This window comes from Arvicanthis niloticus, chromosome 13 (genome assembly GCF_011762505.2).
Source record: "Arvicanthis niloticus isolate mArvNil1 chromosome 13, mArvNil1.pat.X, whole genome shotgun sequence".
Taxonomy (NCBI): domain Eukaryota; kingdom Metazoa; phylum Chordata; class Mammalia; order Rodentia; family Muridae; genus Arvicanthis; species Arvicanthis niloticus.
The window spans coordinates 28,073,252-28,093,942 of record NC_047670.1 but is presented as its reverse complement, the minus strand read 5'-3'; positions in this window follow the sequence as shown (position 1 = coordinate 28,093,942).

The following is a 20,691-nucleotide window of genomic DNA, read 5'->3' as shown; positions in this document are numbered from 1 at the left end:
TAACTTTGATTCTATTCAGTATACCCATATGCATGTGAAATGAAGATCTTGATAAATATCTCAAAATTAAATTCATATTTTAAAACCGTTGTTTGCTTATAGTAGCATTAATCAGAGCAGATTCCCTGAAGGACCATTTTGAAAGAGTAAAGAGGAAGGAGAAAACCAGATAAGGAGAGGATGTGGGGAGACGAGACGCACCTATGGTCTTAACCAGAAGGAAAATTTCACTGCAAAGCAGGTCCTAAAAGAAGAAGAAGAAGAAGAAGAAGAAGAAGAAGAAGAAGAAAAAAAAAACCAAACACTGCATCTGCTACAAGAGATGTGTGTCAAACATTTCAAAAGAATTAGTGCCTGCCTTGTACAATCTTCCTTGCTCATTTTGGAGGACCCAGATTAATGAACAAGTCTTTCATTTATTTTTTTCCTTCATTCTTTTCCTTGTCTTTTTGCTTGGGAAACAACTGGAGAGTCTCTCTGAGGGGCTTTCCTGAGGGTTACAAGTTTGATTCACAGCTTCAGACAGTGTTCTCTAGATTAAGTTCAGGAACTGCGCTTAATGTGATTTTTTTTTTTGTTTTGTTTTGTCCTTATATGAAAGTTGATTTTTTTTCCCATCAGGGAACACTGTTCAGATAAAGTTGAAAGGACTTGGTTCTCACCAAGACTATCAGAATCCCACTAAAGAGAAATGTTCAGCCAGCAGCTCCTCAGCATTGTTTCAACATAGGGAGTCAACCTTGTCAACCTTCTGTGGCCTCTGCTCTCCAGCCTCTGGTGAGGGTCTGGCATGGAGGGAGCTAAGAAGATAAAACCCTGCTGTGATAAAGGCAGCCTCAGGGTGAGACTGGGCAGGAGAGTTACCTTTTTGTGGGTAAAGGGACTCTTTTTTTTTTTTTTTTCCCACCGCCCTACCCTGCCAAGTTGCCAAGGGAGAGTGCTAACTTGCATCCCCAGATTTTCAGTTTTCAAGCAAAAGAAAAATTGGACAAAGGAAATTTTATATGAAACCTCCTAATTTGTTTAAATGTCAGTAGCAGCGTTTTCCCCCTTTTATAGTTCAAGCCAAACAAAACATTCGGTCTGAACACATTCCATCCCTAGGTTGCCAGAGTGGGATTTCTGGAGCCTGAACCACAGTGAACTCTGATAACTGGCAGAAGGCAGGCAAAGAGCAGTGGGGCTCGCTGTGGCTCCTCTGAGGATTTGTCCCAGTCCCAGTGAATCACAGGCTCCACCAGGAAACCCCATAAGATCTGTGACTGCAGGCATCTGCCGGACACCTCAGCTAGACTGGCTGATGGGGAAAAAATACAGAATAACATGTTTTATGAAGCATACAGCTGATCTCTTTATACTTTTGCTCTCCACGATTTTGTCGACGTCTCTGTGTCTGAAACAGTCATATGAACACACCTCCATTTTCATGTACTGAAGTGTGAAAAGTAGATAAACACGCCATGCCCATAATGCCTAATATGCCCGTGTGTCTTTCTCAGGTCATGTTTTACAATGAAAGTCACAAGAGTGGAGAAACAAAGCATAACAGGACATGGTTTCTCTGTATAGTCCTGGCCATCCTGAAACTCACTTTGTACACCAGGCTGGCCTCGAACTCAGAAATCCGCCTGCCTCTGCCTCCCAAGTGCTGGGATTAAAGGAATATGCCACCACTGCCAGGCGTACTTTTATTTCTAAACCAAAGTACTGGTAGTGAAATCTGATTTACAAACCATGCAGTTTGATTGGAATATCTATACTTAAACATCATCGTCCATAGTTGTAATAGTGCTTAAACATGGTATGTTTCATAAAGCAACAACTGTTTCTCCTGATTTCCTGTTTGAGAACAGTGAAAAAAAATATTAAGAAATGTAAAACGTTTCTTCAGATAAATAACAAAGCCCAGGCTAGTGTAGATTTCAAAAACAAAACACAATAGAAGCTCCTAAAACTATTTTTATGCATAGAAGTCATAATATAAAAATTGACTCTGGTGGGTAGTTGGTGGGGCATACCTTTGATCCCAGAATTTGGAAGTCACAGGCAGGCAAATCTCCCTTTGAGGCCAGCCTGGTCTTCAGAGTAAGTTCCAGGATGGCCAGAGATACACAGAAAAATCCTGCTTTGAAAAAAGACAATAACTAATTCTCCTAATCATATTTTTAAAATAGCTTTCACTTTTGTTATACCAATAAAAACAAGAGGGAGTATAGCACATTTATTTTACCTTTGGTATATCTTATAAAAGATATTTTAAAAAGGTGCAAGTTTCCATTGTTTTCTTACGGTTGTGAGTAAGAAATTTGGGGAAAGAGATTGTTTTTGTAGTGTTTTTTTGTTATTGTTGTTTGTTTTATGAGCCCTGACTTTAATGCAGAGCTGTAAACAGGCAGTAGGTCACATACGCACACACATGCACGAGCTCACACACACACAAACACACGCATACAAATGCACAAACATACACGCACAGTCAAGATATGGTGAATGTTTTATACTTCCACAGAGGTATAATTAAGTGTAAAGTTTCTATTCTATAACTCTTCATGTATATGTTCTGAAGTTTTAGGTGTTGCATTTAACTTTATCAGACCTTTCAGTATTCTGGAAGAACAGCAACAAAGCCTCCTCATTCTTATGATACTATTTTATTAAAAATTTGGGAATTACATGACTATTATGCCTTTTTAAATGAAAAATTACTATATTAAATAGAAAAGGTTTGGTTTTGTCTAATAGTAGCAGTAATCCCCGAGACGCACTGAAACACAATGTCATACCTCTCATAGTTAATAAAGTGGGTACAAAATTTGAAATTGTAAGTGAATTTCATAAAGTTCACACATATTTGAGAATAAAATTGTTTCAGATTTTCACATCATAGGTTTTTTTTTAAGTTATACTTCCAGTATTAATGCAAACATTAAATTATGGAAAGTCTCAAAATCAATGACACATGTTTTCCATGATTGTAAAACACAATTACAGGGGGTATTGTTATCCTAGTACCCAGTGATGACAAATGAGACTTTGGTGTTCTCAAATGTAATGGAAAGTCTTTTTCTTCCTTTTTATGAATTGGTGCCAGCTGGTCCTTATTTTCATGACAGTCTCATATTTTAAAAATGGCATGTAAGCTTTATCTTCAATTAATGTTGTCCAGAAGCAAAACATAGGGACCTCGTACAAAGTGATGTCTTTGGGCCCTAGGCCAGTTCGTTCCCTTTTAAACACCTTACTAACATTGTGTGATTCAAAAGGAAATAGGTTTTCATTCAGTTTTGAAGGCATTAGGCACTTGTTAATGGAGTGTTTCAGGGAGAGTATTTTAAATATTGTTTTATTAAAATGTGTTGTCAGCATAATTTCCAAGAGCATGCCAGTTACTATGAATCAGTGTCCTGAGCACACTCACACACTCTCACCTGACCAAGTTTAAGACAGACCATTTCATCCTAAGACAACTCCTCGTGTCTGCTTCCCTACACACAAGAGCTGAAGACGACAAGCCACTGAAACTTAACTTCATTTGACCTCCTGTTTCAAGCATGTTAACCTCAAAAACTCATGCTAAAATGCCTTGCAGTTCACAAGAACTGTGCTTTCCAAGACAAAGGCTCCATCGAACTTAAACTCGACTATAGGATCTGATTTTCATAAAAATGTAAAAGCACCAAAGAAATGAAGGCTATTCGTACACAATATTTTCCAGGATGGTTTTAAATATACATATCACTTAAAGTTAGTCCAAGTAAATCAAAAATCATAAACCTTAACTTATTGGAATGTGCTTTGAATTTTTTTTTCTGTTCTATGGGGAAAAAAAAATCCTGAAAAGTAATAAGAATAAGGAAAACCACAACCTTAAAAGTTGTTATAATATGTTAATTGTTAATCTCCAGACAAGTCTCATTGCTTCATACCTATGCTCCACAACACACAATTCTGAGTATTACTACTGAATGCTTAGTAGAGGAAATGGTCACTTTCCTGATTTAATCTTACTTTTCTCCTTTAAAAGAGCTTTGCTTTAACCTGTGGTGAATGCACTATTTTATTGCTGTTAAGATATGGTGAATGATCTATACTTTCATTTGCTTATTACACTATTATTAGAAATTAATACCTGGTGAGATTTTGCACTTTCCAATTAAGTTTACATGCTTTTATCACTTTACACTTCATTAAATATCCAGAATTTATAGCAAATGAGGCAGTTGGCATCCTCATACTGTTTAGTGAAGTTACTATGACTGAAAGCCCATCGCTCACATTCAACTTGAGTTTGAGGTCTCGCCATGTCTCCCAAGTTAATGACTAAATTGTGACCTCAGCTATACATATTCTTACAGATTGTATTGGCAATACATAATTTATTTAGATATAGGCTTCTTAGGCATGCTGTCCTATTATTATGGTTTTGGCATAATATATCTAGTGGATTCAATCTCCTTCCTGCCAAAAACAAGCAAGCAGGCAAACAAACAAACAAATAAGATAATCTAATTAGATGCAACACACTTCATAGCCTACTAAGAAATATATTAAAGTATATTAAGATACATTGTATTTTAGTTGTTACGCTTATATGTAAATAATATATATTTGGGCTTTTAGGCAAATTACAATTTGCCTAGCATTTTATACATTTGTTACATTTTTAAAAATATCAGTGACCTAAGTCTCTTGGAGACATAAAATGAGCATTAGATTCTATGGCCATATTGATTGACCCTTTAAATAAATTACATGTTAGACCATGCTTAGCAGGATACTGAAAGTCAAACTATCCTCATTTGTGCTGCATCTCTATATTTGGTGATCGTTTCTTAGTAAAATGCAGAATGAAAGATGAATCTGAAACAAATGTTAAAGCATTTATTTTTCCACAGAACATAAGTTGTGAAAATGAAAGTTACTTTTGTCAGTCCAGCCATGAGTCACCTTGATATGAAACATCACTAATGTATTTTTTTTAAAAATAGAACACCACGAACAATTGTTATTTTCCAGGCTTATAATTTAAATCAAATTCAGTGCAGTATAAATATCAGAAAATTCAAGGAAGAGCCCTACTTCTACTTTGGACTGACTAAGTAATGCCAGAAAAAAAAAAAAAAACATCAAGACCAAAACCTGGAGTACACAAAGTACGTTTACAAGAAAACATAAAGGGATGGGTTTTATATTTTGAAATGAGTGATGTCTCGTGAAAGTTTCTAAAACCCAGACAAACGCTTTTTCAGTTCCACTCAAGATTTTATGAATCGCTGTGGCTTCCTTTTTCCCAAAACATGGAGAAGCACAGTTGGAAGATGTTTGCAAAATTTCTTTTTAGGGAAGTATAACAACAAATGACACCTCTACTCATCAATATTTATATATTTCTTTGCTAGTTCACTCACTGGGTTTTAAGTTACCGACAGCATATACTAATGCCAATTGCAGATACATTTATTCCTTGGCTACTTGATTCTAATTCAAAAAACATTTATTTAGCTATCACAAGAGGTCAGGGGAGAGAAGAGAAGGTCAAAAGGATTGTGAAGTAATTCCTGACACTAGATTAGAAAAGATAGATGTTATTTCTTTTTGTTTTAAATTTCTAACACCATATCTAGTTGTAATAGAAATTTCATAAACAATTTTTTGAGTCAAAACCTTATTTGTTAATAACCCCCAAAAGTTCTACTAAGGTGAAAAGTTTTAAGAAAGCAAATATCAAAACAAAGAAAACATGAAAGCAACACTTTAGAATTAGTTTAGGAGATACTTCTTTAGAATTTTACTTTTCAACATTTTGTATTTGCTGAAACTGTTTTAAAGATATTAGCCACCAAATATTTATAGATTAGATCACAAAGTCCAAATGAACAATGTCTGGTACTAAAATATCCATAGGAAAAAGTACCACCAAGCCCAAATGGACTCATTTATTTATGTGGAACTTTTATGACCTTCAAAATCTCCTTTCAAATTTCTTCTTTGAAATCCTACTCTGCAAAAAGGAAATATTAGGAGGTAGAATGCTCGGGCCATGCTTGGATCACCAGAGTTGACCCTGTCAGTGAGATCAGTTAGATTATAAAAAGACATCAGAGACATAAATGTGTGTCATGTGCATAGTGTGACCATACAGAACAACAGATAATCTAGAAACCATGGACGGAGTCCTTATCAGACACTGAATTTGTCAGTGCCTGTGTATTTAATGTCTTGCACACCAGAATCGTGAGCAATAACTTTTCATTGGTTATAGATTAGTATGTAGTATAATCTTGTGGCAATAAAAAGAAGTGAGCCTAAATTTTACTTTAAAATCTGTAAATGTCCAGTAACAAGAATGATTTTTAAGCAAAGGTTCCTGTCACATAGCCCCATAGTTTGAATGTAGACAATAGTCAAATTTGGGGACATTGTTTTTTATTTGACAATCTTCTATGATAATTTCATACTTCTTCCATTCAAACTTTACTGATCACTTATGTTATGAGAACTGTATATCTTCCCTTGTAATACAGCATACCCATAGATAACAGCCTCATAGTAAACACCTAGGCACTGTGGTACTATTACCCTCTCTACCAACCTTGTGTCTAGTCTTTGTACAAGCCCTGGTCATTTTACCTTATCCAAACTATGTAATCCGCAGCCTATCATTATCCTTCCAAATATCTGTCCCAGCTGTGGAATTTTTTTTCTTGAGGAACATTCTCATAACCTCAAAATATGGCCGCCTGCTACTTGCATATCATTTCCTGCTACTTGTGAATCATATCTAGACAATTCGTAATATGCAAATCCAACTTTATTATTGACCTACATTAAGACTTTTGTGATCAGTTCTGTGATCACAGTTTTTCCTGATCAGTTAATAGAATAGAAAAGAAATGATTTGCATTGTAAAGCTTCCCATGGTCATCCCCATAAACCCTGATGGTTTCTTATTCCTTGGCTAAAAACAAAACTGTTTCTAATCTCAGAACCATATGTCCTCTCTCTCAATAGCCTCATTAGTGTTTCCCTTGATTTTGAATGTTGCCTTTTTTACTGTTTTTTTTTTTTTTTTTTTTTTTTGCCTATCTGTCTAATCACTGAACTATCAAGACTCATATCTGAAATTAACTCATTGAATGACTTGCCTGAATAGGGCCCTAAAATTCCCCTCCTGTGGGTTTTCTGGAACATGTTTATCTTGTTGTTCATATTATCTTAAAGTAGCCTACCTCCCCACATGAGCCAGTACTAAAATGTGGAGGGAGATGACCCTTCTCCTTCCAATTCCTCTTCTCCTTCTCTACTTCTGTCCTTTTTTCTCTCCTCCTCTCATCTGCTCTCCTCCTCCCTTCTTCTTTCCTCTGCTCTCATCCACTCTCCTGTTTCCTTCCTTCTCCATGCCTCTTTCCTTTCCTTTCTCCTTTACTCCTCTCTTCACTTTGCTCCAACTATTTAAATCAAATAAACACAAGAATCTAATTGTATATCAGACAACATAGCCCTAGTCTCTCCTTGAAAGTATTTATCACATTGCTCTCCCTACCGCTTAAGGACACCCATCAGCATGTTAACATTACTTCTTGTCCTTTAATTCTCTGTTTAAAGCTCAATATTTTAATCATAAACACATATATTCATGTGAATTAATGCTATAAGCATTAAAAATGTCATTGAAAAGATATATTACTTTTCCTAATTTATTAAATAATTTACTTTGTAAAACATAGTAAAGTCACCTTACATTATAATAATAAGTTCTTGGCCCTGTATCCAGATTAAACATGTTTCTCTCCAAGGACCTTTTAACCACTATGAAAAATTGATTAACCTTCATTTCATCTCAAGTTTACAGTATCAGAGTATTCATGTGTTTCTGGACATTATTGGTGGTTTTATGAAAGAAGAAAAAAAGGAAAGGCTGTGAATAATTTTCAAACTTCAACCTTAATTTCAATATTTTTAAATTTATCTGACAGGTTAATTATCCCAGAAATTGTCTTAACTAAATGATTTGTGAAACTGTGATTGTCCCATTAAAATGACAGAGTACTCAATCAGGAGAGAAAATAGGTCTCTGAGGTTTGGCCCTATTAAACAGGTTCTTTATATTATTACTCAGTTCACATTTTGAACATACACAGCTGTGTGTTTCTGTTTGTGAGCAAATATGTCTCAGCTTGGAGATTGCTAACCCCAGTACAGTCTAGTAGAGTGCTGAGACTCCGGTTTCTTTAGCTGACTGACTAAATAAACCTCTGTTGCTTACTGCTGGGTGATGATGGATTCAGTTGCCCATGTTCTATCTCAGTTTTCTCATAGTTAAATGAGGACAATAATTTGACCCATTCCATAGCTCTTAACTAAAGCACAGTATATACTTTCCAGTCCTAACTGTAGAAAGCAACAGGGGATTTTCCTTGGTAAGACTGCATGCTCGTTTAGAGCAGCTAGAGGCTTTTACTTAAGGATGTAGGAACTGTGGTCACCACCTAGAATATTGCCAGTCACCATGCTTTGTGGTTGAAAGGGGAATGGTGGTAAAAGTTCCTATGTTAAGCTTTGTTCTAATCCTTTTACTATTGAGTAGTGGTTGCAAAAATGAGGCTGCTAACTTTATCAGTGGATTAATTTATCCATGAATTTATGGTTGTCTATTAGTAACTTTAACCTAGATGGAAGAAGCGGGTTACTTAAAACATGACTTTGAAGGCAATCTCTCTTTCTCTGCTCCCCCCCCTCTCTCTCTCTCTCTCTCTGTGTGTGTGTGTGTGTGTGTGTGTGTGTGTGTGTGTGTGCCTGTCTGCCTATCTGTCTTTTTTTTTTCATGAAGAAAACACACACTACACAATTGTAACATATAATCTCCACAGGCCTAGAAAGCACTCTGCCAAGTGACCATAAGTGAAACATCTGAATCCATCAGCCTGTGATATACTCCGTTTTTTTTTCCATTTCTTATTTATTTTGCACCCATGACCACTTCAAACTCTTTAGCACAAGCACTTATTTACCCTTGACTATATCACTAACACTCACAAATCACTGTTCAGATGGTGGTCCAAGGTCAAAAAATGCAATTCTAGGTAGTCAAAAGGTAAACTAATTCCCAATATTAAATTGCAAGGCTGTAGGAGTTGCTGTAGTAATTATGTCCATCATCTATGATAGCTATTATTTAAGAAGAAAAACATGACATGATATCAATTCCAATTTTATGTCAAGGTAAAGAGTTTGTAGACTCTAATTTTGCTAAGGCCAATTGATCTGAAAAAGGAAGGATAATAGTAAGGTATGCAAGATATGGATGTATGTGCTGTGATTTCTTCTTGCAGAACAATAGCCATTTATTTGTTGATTTGTACATTCAATGAGTATTTGTTGGGGATTTCTCATATAGAAACTGTACTATTTGCAGATAATAGAATGTATTTTAAAGGATTCCTGATGACTTTGTGGATAAGTTCATGATGTTAAGTGTATTGTCTGTCAATAGCCACTTATTGGGATAAATATCATAGAAAAAGTGATAAAAATAATGATAAATATCGGCATAGCTTATACACCTTCAAGTGTATCATCTAAGTATTTAGCCATCATGCAGAGAGTATGGTGGAAATCAGTGACTCTTATGGTCTAAGCCTAGGCAATGCACAAGAATCACAGTTAAGTATGGAGTATATCACAGTTCACTAGAGGAACATAACTGATAGAATGAATACATAGTATGAAAGGAGATTTAGTATATGGGTGTCTATGTTAGGGTTACTATTCCCATGATGAAATAAATACCACAACCAAAAGCAACTTGGGATAAAAAGGGTTTATTCAGCTTATACGTCCACATTACTGGTCATCGTTGAAGTAAGTCAGGACAGGAACTCAAATAGGGCAGGAACCTGGAGGCGGGCGTTGATTCAGAAGCCATGGAGGGATGCTGCTTACTAGCATGCTGACATTACCTGTCTACAGAACCCAGAACCTCAAAATCAGAAATGACAACACCCACAATGGACTGGGATGTCCCACACAACCAACAACCAGAGAAAGGGGTGGTGGAGAATGAACTCCACAGGCTTTTCCACAGCTCCATTGTACCAAAGTATTAAGGTCCCCTCTTCTCAGATGACTTTAGCTTGTAGAACACTGACATAAAAGTAGAGCTGGCTTCCATGACATAAGCTGAGTAGCAGCACATCAATGGCTTTCTGCATGCTGGAGAAGCTAAGATCCTTGTGGAGACTGGATGCCTCATAAGTCCCAATTTGGTCCTATAGGCCTGGAGGACTGACTGCTAGAGAGATGTAGTCTTTAGTCTATGTTGGAAAGCAAGAAAGCTTTGATTTTATTTCAGCAAAGAGTGGTGCAATCAACAGTGACAGCAATGATATAATAGATGCATCACTTCTTTCCCTCTGACCTTTTATATTTGGGAAGCTACTCTCAGTCATGTCCACAATTAATTCTAACTGGAATTGTGCTTGTAGACACACCCAGGATCATGCCATCCTTGATTTCAGATCTAATCATGATTAACCATCACATGAACATATCTTCTTCAGGGAACTTAGCCTCCAAATAGCCTTCTGAATAAAAATCATGTTAAAATTTTACAACAAATGCTGTGATTCATGTACATCAAGCACCCCTATCAAACATCTATTTGATATTGGGGAAGTTAAATGCTTTCTGAAAGAGTAGCAGATCGTGGTGGGCAAATCATTAAATGTTAAATAGACAAAACAGTAAAACAAGACAACAAAAATAAACAAACCGCAAAAAAAAAAAAAAAAAAAAACCAAAGCAGAACAGGACAAACAAAAACAGAACAAAATAACAGCAACAAAAACAACCACAACTGGAAAACTCACAAATGTATGAAGCTAAGTTACTATTCCATATAAGTAGACTTATAATAAGAGATTGGTGATTGAAAACTTTAATGGCCCTAATAGACCAAAGCAAGAAATAGGCAAAGCCGTGTTCCCTAAAGTGTCACTGACCAACCAAAAGCCTCACCCAAACCAGAGACTAAGTCACATCTACTTTTGATAGCAATAAGTGAGATTTCAGAAAAAAAGGAATCCAGTTAAGAATGTGTTGTAATCAAAACCAAGTGACATGTATTTCAGAAATTCAAGAGTTCGTCAATACACAAAACAAACCAACGTAATCCACTAAGGAAACAAAATATAGGGCAATACCTTATTTTAACATCCCTTAAGAATAAAGACATTCAGCAAACTAGGAAGAATAATTGCCAATCCCATGATGGATTTCTACAAAATACTCACAGCTACTATTATACTTACTCATGTTTGAAGTATAGTTCTTCTTCCTTCTCTCAATCCACCTCTTTATTCATTTATCCCTTCCCCCTTTGCTTCTTGCTATCATATTCTCCATCTCTCCCCTCCCTTCATCTCTTCTAGTTTTCTTTTTGGCACACATCTTTATTATGTAGCTATGAGTAGCATAAGGCATGTGACTCCATCCTTCCCCAAATGGGAGAATGAATTGTTTACCTCTTATATCAAGAACAAGTTACTGATATCTGCCCACGCTACTTTTGTTCCTCTTTCCACTGAAGTTTAAGATTGGACAATTAGAAGTTTTTAAAACATTCTGGCTGAAATAGATATATGAACTTGTATATATAAAATCATCACAACTAAAACCATTATAATTAATACATATCAAATAGTAGTAAAACTATAAAATGTAAGATCAATTGCTTTTTAACTATAGCAATGATCTATAAAGGTATTATATTTAAAATACATCAGATAAAAGAAAATACATCAGAAAAAAACAGGACATCTACAAATAAATTTAATAATAAAAAAATGTTTTTTTCGGAAGCCGCAATATATTATCAAAGAAAATAAATACCTAAACAAATTGACAAAAAGGGAGTTTATGGTACTTTTGAAAGACTTGATGCTGTTATTATGACAAATTTCCAAGTTTTGATCTATATAACTCATTGTAAATCCTAGCAAAATCCAAGCTGAAATCTTTGAAAAAAATCACACAATAATCCCAAAATTCTATGGCAATAAATAACAAAAACAATCCCCAAAAGAACAAGGAGAGAGAACCCACAAGTGTCTAATTTTCAAACTTATTGCAAATCAGAAGAATGAGATAGGGGCATGCTGTCATAAACATAGATGTTGATAGGCCTGGGTAGGCAAGATAACTAAGAGTATGGACAAAAACCCTTATATTAATGATCAACTGATATCCAACAAGTGTGTCAAAATTATCGACATTCTTTGCAAAAAAAAATAATGCTGGGATCATTGGAAAGTTTTGTGTAAATAAATGAATTCAGTTCTTATTGTGCAATTTTTTAAAAAAATAAGTGGCCAGGCATAGTGATGCATATTTGTAATCATAGCATTGGATGAAGCAGGTGTGGGGGAAAGGGGCAAGCACAAGTCCCAGGTTAGTCACAGGTACATAATAAAAATATGTTTCTAAAACTAACTGGGAACTGGAGACAGACAGACAGACAGACAGACAGACAGACAGACACACAGAGAGAAGGGAGAGAGAAAGAGAATGTAATGAGGATAGAAGGGACTAATGAAGGAGGAGATGAAGGGAGAGGGGGAAGGGCAGTCGGGCGGGGCATCCAAGGCATTGGATAGTAGTGAAGAAAACACTTGTAAATAATGAATATCATTTTTTTTTTGCTTGTATCAAACCTCTGTAGGATGATTGTGTGTGACAAAGCTACTCAGAACATCACAGCACCCAACTACTATTCCCTCAATCTCAGCAACTCCCAACCTAATATTAACCATAACTCATTTCAGCAGCAACATTGACGGTCATTCATTATGTTCTGGATCCTCTCCAAGCTATGGATTCAGTAGTGAAGAAGACAGATCCAATTCCAGACTTTATGGAGTTTCTATTCTATTGACAAAATGGGGATCAATGTGCTGTAATTAAGCAATTTCAGACTGGCACACAACTGGGTAGGGGAGGAAATGGAATGATGAGAAATCAAAGCTGTTTATAGATGGGAGTAACCATATCCCAATGAGCGAGCATAAAATAATTGAATAGTTGACTCTAATTAAATGTTTACAACTAGTTTCCAACTTTTAAGTTAAATTATACCAAAACAAAATAGAAAAAAAATCAGAAAAACAAAGGCACTGTTGATACAATCCAAATATCTGGTGTCTTCCCAAAGTAACTACCATTGATTACAAAAGAATCAACAAATGCCACAAAACATCTGGCAAAGATGACCCAAGGAATAAAGGGTCTATCTATTCTGCATCACTGTTGGAAGGTACAGAACATCATAGTAGGCAAGTCATGACAATGGGTGGTTGAAGCAGCCTTCTCTACAGTCAGAAAACAGTTGTATGCTGGTCTTGAGTTTGCTTTCTCTATTTCATTAATTTAGGGACCCCAGATCATGAAATGGTGTTGCCCACATTTGGAATAGTTTCTAATTCAATGTATTAACCTCATCTGTAAGATTAACCATTACAAGATGCAAGAAAGAAAGAAAGAGAGAAAGAAAGAAAGAAAGAAAGAGAGGAAGAGAGAGAGAGAGAGAGAGAGAGAGAGAGAGAGAGAGAGAAGGAAGGAAGGAAGGAAGGAAGGAAGGAAGGAAGGAAGGAAGGAAGGAAGGAAGGAAGGAAGAATATATTGGGAAGGAGAGAAAAGAGAAGGGAAAAGAAGGGACAAGATAATTAACTTCATACTTGGTACTAACTTAAGTGAGTTAAAAACACCAGGCCATGCAAAACTTTTATGTGGCTATTTTTAACAATTTTTTATTAAGCACAAAATGTTTGGAACCAATCAGGACACCCTTCTCTAGCATGTGGATCAACTCTGGTACCTGTACAAAATGGAATGATTTTTTTTCTAAAAAGATAATTTACTAAAAAATGAATCATCAAGATATGAATGGACATGAAGGAATCTTAAAATCTTACACTAAATAAAAATCTCAGCTTAAAGACCACGTATTGCATGATTCTATCTAGAGGAGACTTTGAAAAAGCAAAACCATTGAGGTAGCAAAGAGAAAGTCAGTGGTCAGGGGATAAAAGGTGGACAAGGTCAAATAGGTAGAATGCAGTATTTTTAGGGAATGACAGTACACTGACAGACATATCCTATACATTTGTCTAATCTTATAGAATATACAGGATTGAGTGAATCCTGATGTGGACTATGAGCCCTGGGTAATAATTATCTGTCATATCAGTGTATCAATTATGACAAATGTGTCACAAGGAGACGGAAGGATGCTGTAAACATGTTTTTATGGAGTGAGAAATGATGAAGGAACTCAGCCCACACTCAGTGTCTCTATACTTTTAGATATACCCTAAAAATAAGCTTTTAAAAAGGATCCAGAAAGATTGGTAACACAAATTTGGGGTAAATACATACAGAGGCTAGGACTGCCAGATAGTACTTACTTAGACACACCCAAACTTTGTTGTCTAAAGTGTCATTAATACGGCAACATTTTTAGAGTATTGCTAGACCAAAGTTAAACACTTGTTCATTAAATTATTCTCTAAGGAAATCATTGCATATGTGTTTAAAAGATTTAGTAACATTTCAAAATTTAACATATTTATAAAATATTTCCAGTCTTCAACAACCATTAGTATTACCAGTGACATGGCTGTACATGTTAGACAATTTAAAAATAGTAAAATCATATTAGATGCCAACATCTTCCCTTCCTATCCCAAGCTCATCCCTCATGGTGTTTGCTTATTATCAAAGCAATTCCACTAAACCCAGTTAGGATAGACATTCTAAAAATGTACATTTTTGGATTTGTAGATTGTAGAATTGCCAGATCACACAGAATCAAGTAGGCTCCTGGTATTATTATATTTGTCTAGCAATTTGACTATATCTATAGTTCTTGTGAGCTTTCAGCTGTTTCTTGACCACTTTGGAATACGCTCTAGAAAATGCTGTGTTATAACTTAAGACAAACTATTTTAGATGAGAAGGTATTATTATAACATGTAGAAGATAATCAGGTTCTTAAAAACCAAATGATGAGGGCAAGGTCATTGTTGTACTGGCCCCTGTAGAAATCAGGTAATTCTTCTGAGTTCCTTACATAGGGGTTACATAGGGAATTTCTCATATTCTCTCTAGCCATGATATATCTATGTACTACCCGTGTTCTGAGGGTAATCATTCCGCTCTATGTAAGAAATGTTTTCTAACCATTCATGAGTTGGAAAAGTGAGATTTTTAAACATTGTTTCATAGGAAACACAGTAAAGTAAAGTTGTCTCTAAAATTGAAGTTTTGCAACGTGTATGTCCACATGGGGAAACACAGACAGTGCATGAGCCCAGGGTTCTGGTACAAACGCCCAGAGTGGAAGTCATCTGTAGCATAAATCACAGCATCCCAGCATATGGGACTGAATTCTACTATGCTAAGCACTCATGCTACGAGAATGTGCTATTTATTCTGCTTTACTGTGCCTCATGGATTTTTCAGAGACTGACACTGCACATGGTTTGAAAATTATGCCTAGTCACCAACTGATACATCCACGATGTCCTTACTTTTTAAACAGGTAACTGAGGCCAATGTGAGTGTCTCATTTATCAGTATGTCTTTTCTTGGTGAAAGGTAATTTTTTTTTCTGTTTTTGAAATGGTCTATTCATCTGGTTGTTAATGGTCCTCCCTGACTATGGGCAAATAGATTATTTATTGCACAGTTAAGTTTCTCTTTACACAGGAAACCACTGGTAAGGTAGATGGGAAGTTGAGCTGCCCCATTCTCTGGATCATTGGAGACCATATAATATTTTGTGGCTGTCAGCCTTTAGGCTTCTATCATGGTGGAAAGGCCATCCTCAGGGAAAAACATAATGATCCCTGAAAGTTGGATGGCAGTCTCTTGATCTGTGCTTCTATAATGTTCAATTTATCAGTCTCCTTTGAAAGAATTGACCATGGGACTCTTAAAACATTTGAAATCTTTGGATAAAAGCTCAAAGACAGGCTCTTCCTGCTTCCATTAACTTCACAATCAATGATGTCAATTTGTCACTATTAATAATGTTCCCCTGTGATTTCCCCCAGACTTTTCTGAATGTTAAAGCTTCTAGAAACACCCCCTTTATGCTTTTTATTTCTGGTCTTAGTTTTCTTCATTCTGCTGATGACACACAAATTTGCTTCAGTTTTACCCTGGTCATCAAAATTGTTTTAAGTTCTTAGCCAGCTTACCATACCCAGTCTAAGCTGAAATTTTTGAAAGCTGACAAACTGAATTATGAATGCCTGTTTTGAGCTTGTTCCACTGTACTTGTGTGTTCAGCTTCATATTTTTTTATTATTCTCACACAACCAGTATGTTTATTTTTCAATTTATTGAGAGATTATTTTTACAATAGCCCCAAGTGTAATACTGTTTATATGTTCTCCATTGTACTGCACTATAACAAACATCTTAGATTATCTACCATATGAAAAATATAATACATAATTATACACATATAATACACAATATACAATATAATATGCAATATATGATATATCACATGTAACATATATGTGATATATAATATATAATGTATAATATATTAATGTATTGTTATTATATTAACATGTAACTTATATGTTGTATATTACTATAACATTAAATATATATAATCATATATATAAAGTCATATATATATATATATATATATATATATATATATACACATATTCAAAGCTTCAGTTAGGCTAAAAGACTTCAGACTGGGTGGTGGTGCTGCACTGCTTCCCTGTAGTCTGGCACAGACGTACCTGTGTCAGATTCCTCATTTGCCTCTGTAAATTTGGGCACATCATTTCACGTCTCAGGGGTTTTGTCTCATTGTATATAAATTGTTTGATCAATAACTCTGAAAGAGAAGTAAAGTACGAGGAATTGAATTCAGGCAGAGAGCCTGGAAAACTGGCAAAAGTTTTCTATGGATAGCAAAGACATAAGCTCCATGTGTGCTGGTCAGTAACACCTCAGGTACATCTTGCTCACTCAATATTTGTTCTATTACTTCAAAATAAATTCCTTGAGATACCAGAGTTAAATCTGGTACTGAGGTGTATGTCAAAAAGCCCAAGTATGCTTTCTACCACATAACATGAAGATACTCATTTGCAAGTTCTTTTTTACTCTCCATGGGGAGGGCCAATGTCAAGCTTTACCTTTGGCTTTTCTGTCTGTTCACCTTATCAATGGACGCATCCTCATATCTCCTGTAACATTTATTTTTAATATTTATATTTATACTCATTTTGTTTATTTTTATGTGTATGAATGTGTATGTGTATGAAAAAGCCATAGTACCAGTGCGTTTAGCAAGAAATGACCCAGTGGAGTTGGTGTTCTCATTATAATTTATATAGGTCCTTGCAAGTGAACTTGATGGAACTGGAGTCGTTAGGCTTATACATCAAGCATTTTCCCCACTGAGCTGTGTCTCATCAGTACCTCTATACTTTTTCAATCATGCTCCCTTTATGCAAAACAACTCCACTTTATAGGTTATCTTAAATGTGTTACAGCACACTCATTATTTAATTCTGTAAAATCAACACTCATTTTCCTGCCAATATATAGTAACCTGTGTTAAACTGGTGCTTCAACTAGGCAGCTTTCCCATAATCCTATTAAAAGTGACAGCAATCTTCAGTGACCTTGGGTCTAAAATCAGTAAGACTGAGAGAATGCAAGTGGATAAACAATCCCAAACATTAGTAACACTCAAGCTAACTAATAACACTCAAGCTAACTAATTGTGGTTATAACTCTAGACTTCATCTGAAATACCATCTCACATAAAAATCCCATCTATAGCTAAGATAAAAAAGTGAGTGTATTTGTGCAGGTCTAAAGTTGCTGATGGTATACATGAAGTGCATGCTTTAGAGAGTGTAGACCAGCAACATCACATGTGCACTGACAGACACAGCACATAACCCACCTGTAAAGCTTGGGTCAGTTTTCCTTCTTCTTGGTGTGACTATCTTGCATACATCAGAACAGTGTTATCAACCAGGTTATTACTTATATTTTTTATTCAGATAGTGAATGTGTTTATAAGACACTAAGCCATTGTAGGTTCTTTTTTATTTAATGAGTAATTATTTACTAAGGATTGCAAAGACTACATATTGACCTTCACTCTGCCAAATCGAACTCATGACTTCTCACTTAACCCCAACTTGGGTCTTTTCCAAGATATACTGTTCCAAGATGTACTGTCTCAAGAAATGCACTATGTTCCAACACAGCTGCATTAGCTGGAAACTGTCTAGTATTGGCTCCAAAAGTAGCTCACAGATTATTTAGCCTCTCTATGGTGTTGTCTACCCTTTGCCTATGTCACACAGCTACATCATGGCAAACTGTTTTGTTATTGTTTTGCTTATTTGTTTTTTGTTTTGTTTTATTTCTATTTATGTTTCCATATTATTAAGAAACTATGAACATATATATGAACATATATATATATATATCTTCTATTTGTGAAAAATTGGAGTTAGCATTTTTTTTAGCTTTAAACATCTGAAATATATTATCAAATTTCATTCCTAAACATCATTGGTTATCACTGTATATTCAGTAGACAGCAGAGAGCCTACCCAAGCTGGAGAAAGAGAAAGGACACATTTTAGATCAAAATTTCTTATCACCAAATATGTTTCAATAAACATAACAACCTAGAAATGCTTGATTTCCATGCATCCACTTCTTGGCATGCTTGGCATATTTCCCAACCTTCAGGCTGCTCTTTTGCTGCAAGGCTTCTTCTCTTAAGAGTACCTCACTCTCATGTATTATTTCCATTTATATTCACCACCTCCTGGGGGGATTTTTCTGACTCTCCTAGACTGGGCAATGAGTCAATCCCTAAAGTCCATGAATATAAAAAAAATTCTGTATAATAAATGTATCTCTTCTAAGGTTAAAACATTTAGTTCATCATTTAATTATTTTCCCTTCTTCCCTTTTCTACCTTCTTTCCTTCCTACCTTCTTTCCTTCCTTCCTTCTTCCTACTCCTGACTCTTGCCATGGTTTACTCTGTAGTTATGGCTAGTCTGGATTCCACTATATATACAAGAATAACCTTGGACTTGCAGCAAGTCTCTTCTTCCCTCTGTCTCTCAGGCTCTGCAATGATTCTTAGCAATCTTAGTTGTTCTTTGACTTCATGTAGTTTAAAGTCAATAGGAAATTCACCAAAATCCCTGTCATATTGGTCTTAAAACATCTCCACATTCCAAATCTTACTATATCTCAGTCCAACCTTCCATTCCCTCCTCTCCATTTAGACTGCCTTCCTGTTGATAATGTTGTTACAGTCTCTGAACTGGCTTCTTATCTTCTTACTCTCTTGTTCTGCTCAACAGCCACTATTTTTTTACACTACACTGACACTATTCTCAAAACCTTCTGATGACTCCCTTCCTAATCCCGAAAAAAAAAGAATCTAAACTCTGTTTTGGAAGAGTAGTGTACGATATAGCTCTACATGATTGTTTTTGCCTTGTGATGTGTGTGCGATCTTGTGTAATTTCCTCCTCCTTCAAATGGGATTTACCTACAGAACCAGAACAGTGTTGTAATGACAGCCAGTGATGCTTGAGACAGGTTAGAAAAGACATTGGCTTCTGCCTTGGGCCCTCTTAACTCATTCCCTCAAAGAGCGTAACTATGAGACTATTCAAGCATCTTTACGGAAGGACCTGAAGCTTCTTGGGAGGAATTTCCAAAAAGTTGCCAGGTATGTAAATGAGCCACATTGAAATAAACCTTCCAGTTCCAGTCAAGCCTCTAGATACTGCAGCTACATCCAATATCTGACATTAACCTCCTGTGAAAAGCAGATGAAGTATCCACTGACTGTTCCCAGATTTCTGATCCACACAATTTTCATGAGTTACCATACAGTTTTATAAAAGTGTTCTAAATGCTTTATTACACAACAATAAATAAACATCTACTTAACATCACCATAGAGTCTATTCAACATGATCTTCCAATTTCTTAACTGGCTTCATGTCTTGTCATGCTCTCCCTTGCTCCGCCCATATAATCCTCATCTTTAAACAATAGGTGCTTTTGCTTCCTGCTCTTGCCAACTCCCTGTCTATCTCAGGCCTTTGTTCAAAAGAGATAGATTCAGTGTCCTTGACACCAGAAACTCTGCCCACATCCCTGTGTTTGGTTTCCTCTGTTGAATTTATTCATATTTGAAATAAGATATAGCTTTCTTCATTGGTTTTGTTACTGTAATTATCACATGGGAAGAGGGACCCTCAACTGAGGAATTATCTCTACCACATTGTCCTCTGGGCAAGTTTGTGGTTGCATTATCTTGATTCAAGCCTATTGTAGGGCGGACCCAGATCACTGTGGGTGGTGCCACCCCAGGGCACCAGGTGGTCCTAGATTGTATTAAAAAGCAAGCTGAGCAACCCACAGAAAGCAAGCCTATGTGGAAGAGAGCTTTTCTCCCTGGTTTCTTCTTCAATTCCTGCCTCCGTGTTCCTGCATGAGCTCCTGTTCTGGCTTCTCTCCATTATGGACTATATAGCATATAAGGTGAAATAAACCCTTACAACCTCATGTTGCTTTTAGTCATGACATTCACCACAGTGACAGAAAG